This window comes from Ruditapes philippinarum, unplaced genomic scaffold, assembly GCF_026571515.1.
Source record: "Ruditapes philippinarum isolate M1 unplaced genomic scaffold, ASM2657151v2 ctg9666_1_1_1_1, whole genome shotgun sequence".
Taxonomy (NCBI): Eukaryota; Metazoa; Mollusca; class Bivalvia; order Venerida; family Veneridae; genus Ruditapes; species Ruditapes philippinarum.
This window is the reverse complement of record NW_026867144.1, coordinates 1-6353: the sequence shown is the minus strand read 5'-3', so window position 1 is coordinate 6353 and position 6353 is coordinate 1. Positions and strand designations below refer to the sequence as shown.

Sequence of the window (6353 nt, the reverse complement as noted above, 5' to 3'; positions counted from 1 at the left end):
ATAAATAATAATTTAATTTTATCATATTTAAATACGCAATACAAAGAAATATTCTTTCACGGTGAATTTAGTGTGTTTTACTCGTGAGAGTTTTACCGAAACGGTGCAATCAGATCTCTTCCGAGTTTCATTTGTTGACAGTTTGGGCTTGGATATTTCTTGCTACGTATAATCAGCGAAGGTGCCAGTGCTGTTTTCTTAAAGAGTATTTATTTATCTAAGATTTGAGACCAAGATTATTAAGATTGGTGAAAAATTGATGAATATATGCGCTGATAATTGAGATGCTAGTGATATTTCTATGCAAAATGAAAGTAGAGTAAAATACCTTTATAATATTTTAGTCATAATTTTTTTTTTTTTTTTTTCATAATTTTTTTTTAGGGTTTTGGGTTGTAGAGGGGGAACGGGGGTATAGTGTAAGTCATGGCCACGCAACGTTTATGCACCTGTCAATATTTTGCCCTACCGAGGGGGCGGCGGGCATACACGGGGCTTTAGACAGAAGACCATTCCTGACAGGCGGGAATTTGACAAACTTATGGAATCCGGGTCCCGGGTAATAGACTTTGGCCGGTTTTTAAATCCCGGGACTCGGGAATTTCGACGCCACAAAATAAAAAAGGGGAGTAACTGCGAAAGGTCAAAAGACGACGGCGATATTTTTATTCGTGTTTTTGAAGTTGCAGACATGAAACTTTTCGAGTTTTTCTACGGTAGAGAAAATTGTGTGATATAAAGGCGAGAAGGTTGCCCCAGAATTGGGATTTATTTGCAAAGGTATACAGGGATTGTATTCTTCATTTGTATTCTACCCAGACACTATGTGGAGCCTAGCGGTTTTCATGTTTGTCATCTGTTTTCGCGAATAGACCCTTTTGCGAGTCTGCAAGGCGTTTGAAATCACATGAAACTGACACATATCTCGTATTAATAATACAAAATCCACAAAAGAACGTTCACTTTGCCTGTAGAATATAAACGATTACAGCAGAAAATGTCGTATCGATTGAGATAATCCCTTTAACTGCAGTATGAATGAACTGATCAAGTGAAACAAAACGGATACTCCCATTATAATATCACTCATGCCTATCAAAAAGTGGAAAATTAGGTATTTTGTAGCAAATAAAACTTAATGGATGTACATTTGATCCTTAAATATTATATACCCTTTCTTTGAAAGGTAAATCTTTCATCTATGACTGTATGTTAAAATATTGGTAACTTTCCATGCCTTTCCCTTAGAAAAACATGGCAGAACATACCCACTGAGCCATTTTTTTTGTCATATGAATAGTTTTGTAACAATAAATATCAAGAAGTTCTCTTTAAAAAATGATGTAACATTTATTTTAATGGGAACTGTAAATATTTTAACCTGCAGGCTGCAGCAATAGACAAATGCATAAGTTTTCAGAAAATGTATTATTTTACTGATTTTGATATCTGGTTAATAAGTTTTACTTGCTACAAGTTTTAAGTTTAGCAGGCACGCGTGGTATTTTAACTGGCTAGGAAGAAGCCTATCTCTGTTATCTATGTCTCTGTTAGAATATGATTTTTAATAAAGTAAGAAAATGCATTTAAATACAATGTATGTCAAAACAGATCTAAATAAAATAATATCCTTTTTTCAGATGTATTACCATCATTGTTTTTTATCATTAAGGCTTTGTTCTTATCTGATAAATGTGAATGTATTAAAATGTTGATTTATATTTAAACAGGTGAACATTTGGTTGGACCATTTGACGAGTGTTTCTGCCAAAAGAAAAAGAGGCAAGGCAAAGGCGTCCGAGACACGGTCTTTGAAAAAGGTATTCAGGCACAATGACATTATGAGTTGAATTTCATAAATGATTGCCTCAACATTAAATGAGTCTGAGGCCAAAAAAACTCTTTTTTCTGAAAGCCATACAAAACATAAGGGGTATTGCACTTCTGTGGTCTAAATATGTGTATTTTATCATTGACATGGTGGGGAATCATTGATATGGTGACCTGTGACGTAACATGGTATCTTAAAGTCCCATTATGCATTTGTAAAGTTTATTTGAAATGAAAGAGTACCACACCAATGACAACACGTAGAATTCTGATGTACAAATTTGCATTTGATTTCTTAAAGACATGAAAGAAAATCTTCGAAATACGCTATAAATATATTGCGCTCATGTAGCGCAAATGTAATATTTGGAGGTATGTTTGGATGAAAAAATAATTTCTGAAGAATAGTAATGCGGAAATGAGCCATTTTCTTCAATAAGAGGATAAGTATGATATGTTTATTCAGTAATTGAAATTTTACTCACACAAGCATTATGTTCCTTTAAACTTAAAATTAGTGGATTTTCCTGAAAAAGCACAATATTGTTTAAAATGTCACTGGGGGCTACTGCAAGTCCTGTCAGTTACGCATACTCCAAAATATTTTCTGTTAAACAAAGATATTGACAAAAATTCTCACATGGACACCAGAATCTGAAAGATTATCAATTGCTGCAATACCATGTCATGTGGTCTCCATATCACGTGATTCTCCACCATAATTGCAAGATTAGTTTGATAGACTTAGAACCAGCAGAATTGTTAGAAAATAATGTGTTTTCAAAAAAACAACACACAAAAAACAAAATTCAGTACCAGTTTTGTTCCAATAGAATTTAAAACCACCTACTGTTTTATCTATCAAAAATATATGTTGGAAATCTTTGTTAAGTTGTGCTACTAAATTATTAATTTTTAAACAATCCAGGTTAAAACTTCTATCCAGGCCCAAGCTCCTATCAAGGTTCAAGCTCCTATATATCAAGCTCCCATCCAGGCTCCTGCTCCTATCCAGGTTCTTGAGGAAAGTGCACCAGATTGTGAGTACACCATACAACTTAGCTTAAGAAAATTATGTCAGTTCTTTTTGTAGCTTTGTGTTGAGCTATTATTGTCGTTTCTCCATGAAACTTGGTCAAAATGTTTGGCTGAAATCTCGGCAAAGTTCAAGGTTGGGTCATGTGGGGTCAAAGACTATGTCACTAGGTCAAATCTTAGAAAAAGAATGCAAACACTTTAGAGGCCACATTTTTGGCCCATTTTTAATTAAAGTTAGTGTAAATGTTCAACTCTATGAAATCTAGAACATGTTCAAAATTAAGTCATGAGGGGTCAAAAATTAAGTCACTAGGTCAAATCTTAGAACATTTTTGGTACTAATTTAAATGAAACTTAATAAATTTGAAACCTTAAAGATTATAAAAATGCCCTCTATTTCAGAAAAACAATGTGGAAGTGTCCAGGTTTGGCCGCAGGAGGAGGAAGAATGTCTTTTTAATGACTTTTTGTGTTAAATGTTAAAATAAAATAAGAAGTTAAAGTGTTGTAAGTTTTTAGCTCATCTGAGCTGTGAGCACGAGGCTATTGTGGTCGTGATCGGTGAATGTCTGTCTTCGCAAATCTGGTGTCCTCAACTTTTAGTGTTTTAACACTCCAAGAGGCCACAGATATGGTTCAATTATAATTAAGCTTGGTCAGCATGCTTACCATCCCTACATAAACTGGGTCATGTGGAGTCAGAAACTAGGTTAGTAGGTTTATTTTGTAGCTAAACTATAAAAGTAAAAATATTAAAGAGCTTATACGATCGATTGTGTGTCTGTGTCCGCATTGGTTTGAGTTTTTTAAGTCATACATTCTATTCTATGAAAGATATTTAATTGAAACTAGGTACAGCATTTAGTGGGACTACCACTACCATACTAAGAAGGTATATAACCTTGATGCATTATTTTCAGAATCATGCCCCTTTATTACTTGAAAATACCCATTTTTATAAAAAAATATATGTATCTTCAAAGTCTAATTATTTAAATACTATCAAAGTTATTAAACTACAATTGATACATATATACTCATTGGGAGTGACTATACCTACCTTACTTCTGAGGCCCATTAATCTGGATTCATTATTTTCCTCATGATAAGCCTTTGTACTTATATTGTTCATTGTTTTTCTGATAACAGTTTTATTTATTGATTGATCTATTAGATATTTACCCCCTCCCCTACCCCCGGGGCATTTGATGCACCAAGCAGGCTCAAGGGTGGGGATTTAGACAAAATTGGTTGTCTCTAGGGTGGGGATTTAGACTTCAAACATTTTAAGATGTCAAATTCCCCTGGGTCAGCCCGCCGCCCCCCCCCCCCCGGGCGGGCATAATATTGATAGGTGCATTACCTGTGGTTATAATACGCGTCTAATAAGATTAATTATATCATACACACCACTTAATTACGTATCCATGTAAATACTATAATATATAATATAATATATATTATAGTATTTACATTGATACGTAATCAAGTGGTGTGTACGATATATATACAATCTTGAATCTATAAAACCAAACTGACGATAGATTACGTAATGTCATTCAAACAATAATCCAAAATGGCTGCCGTGTAAGTGCAGTACGTATCATGTAAACGCGCGGCAAATAAAAGTACTCTGTTCATTATATAATTTGCAAAAACAGGCAAACATGAAATAACTTGTTTTTATGACACTTTACACTATTCATATTGCTTGACAGAGTCAAGATTCTTTATTAAGATATGTTTCTTGTTACATGATACAGTTAACATATAAACATATTACACATGACAGATACAAAAAAAGACATGGAGGGTTAAACTCACTGAAATAAAGGAAGTAGGCATAATGAACATACAATTTTACTATTTGATTTTAATCTTAGACTAACTGTATAGGTCTTGAATATGTTTATCATTGATATAATGTCTCTTAAAATTCTTAAATAGAATGGTCGTATGCAGATTTTATGTGAATATGTGTAAATATGTATAAAAATGTATGTATACGAATGAGACAAAAATAAAGTATGAATATATATACAAGCGAATATGAACTATGTACTATTGACATGTAGGATTAAATAACCACTTATAGCAAAAGTAGTTTCTCCTTAGAAATTTGTATCTACTCCAATTACGTGAGCAGCTTTCGCGGATGCATATATATCTTAGGAAAATAATATGCTTAACTTGAGATTGTTGTCTTAAACAATCTCAGGTTACGTGACGTTTTAAAGTGTCTGAATAGAAAGTAGATATTTCACGTTGTCAATTAGGCAGTTTCACTCGGGGTATGTCTATTCGTTTGATGAATAAAATCATGAATAAAATGTGTTCTACTGTCAGCGGGCATCACATTAATAAATTGTCTGTAACACTTGACAGACATTTTTAACACTTGTTTAGTGCCAATTTTCTATAATTTTCGTTAATGAAATGTACTTTTTCTTATATCATTACATTATATTTTAGTATAAAACATTAAATATTTATACAGTATAGGAAGTTTAATAAAGTGTACGGTAAAGAAATCACTCAAGATGTGTTCGATTTTTGAAAAAGACGCATATTTTTTAAAATGGGATATTTTTATAAACTGTGTCTGATGACTCTATAACGGAAGTGTCGATGGCTCTCATTTATGCAGATCACCAACATTAATTTTGAAAGAGCCACTGTTTGGTACGCGTTTACTAAGTTGTCATGCATGTCTATTATGCAAAAAAATCATGCCTATATTTTCCCATCTTCAGAAGAACAATGTAGCTGTTTTTACATTTCAAAGGAAACTTAAGAGAAAACTATAGTTGACAAACAGTATACACAGGAACGACATTTAGTATATTCATTCGGTTTCATAATGTTAATATGAATTCGCGTAAATTTAATTGGAAACTTATCTTTTGAAACAAAATACGCTCAAAACCAACATTATATAACCAGTTTTGTGCTGAACGCATTACGTTTCATATTTTAATAATAATTTACTCACCGTAAATTAGCACTAGAAGCACATCGGCAGTAACAATAAGAACTCCAGGACATCTTCATTTGAAAAAATCGGGTATAAATTTATTTGCTTGGGCTTTACGTTTACAACTTTCCATTATACTTAGGCAATTGAGTAGATAAAAATGAAAAGGTCAATATGTTATATATGTATTCTTTATTATAGTCTGATCTATACATACATAGATCTATAAAATTAAAACAATATACATACAGTAAATTGTACAGCCATTCTTTTAAGAATTATAGCAGACTGTAACGTCATAGTTTATAAGAGGGGCAACTCCACAGTCCACATTACATATGTACAAATGAGCAAGTAATTTGGAAATTTTACTCTAAACTACCAGATTTTAATCAACGGACTACAAAGCTTTTCTGGCACATAATACAATATGTAAGGCAATCATGGTCATCAAAATTTAATTTAGCATTACAAACTCCCTTTTTAAAGATAAAAATACCATATTTCACGA

General features: G+C 32.7%; 1 long non-coding RNA gene across 1 annotated transcript; it reads left to right on the top strand.

Annotated features, from left to right (window-relative positions):
* The first annotated feature begins 458 nt into the window (after positions 1-458).
* LOC132734993 (uncharacterized) lies at positions 459-4186 on the top strand. Its single transcript, XR_009626393.1, has 4 exons — positions 459-780; positions 1731-1820; positions 2759-2870; positions 3271-4186. It is a non-coding gene; the product is annotated as an uncharacterized LOC132734993 (long non-coding RNA).
* The last annotated feature ends 2167 nt before the right edge of the window (positions 4187-6353 follow it).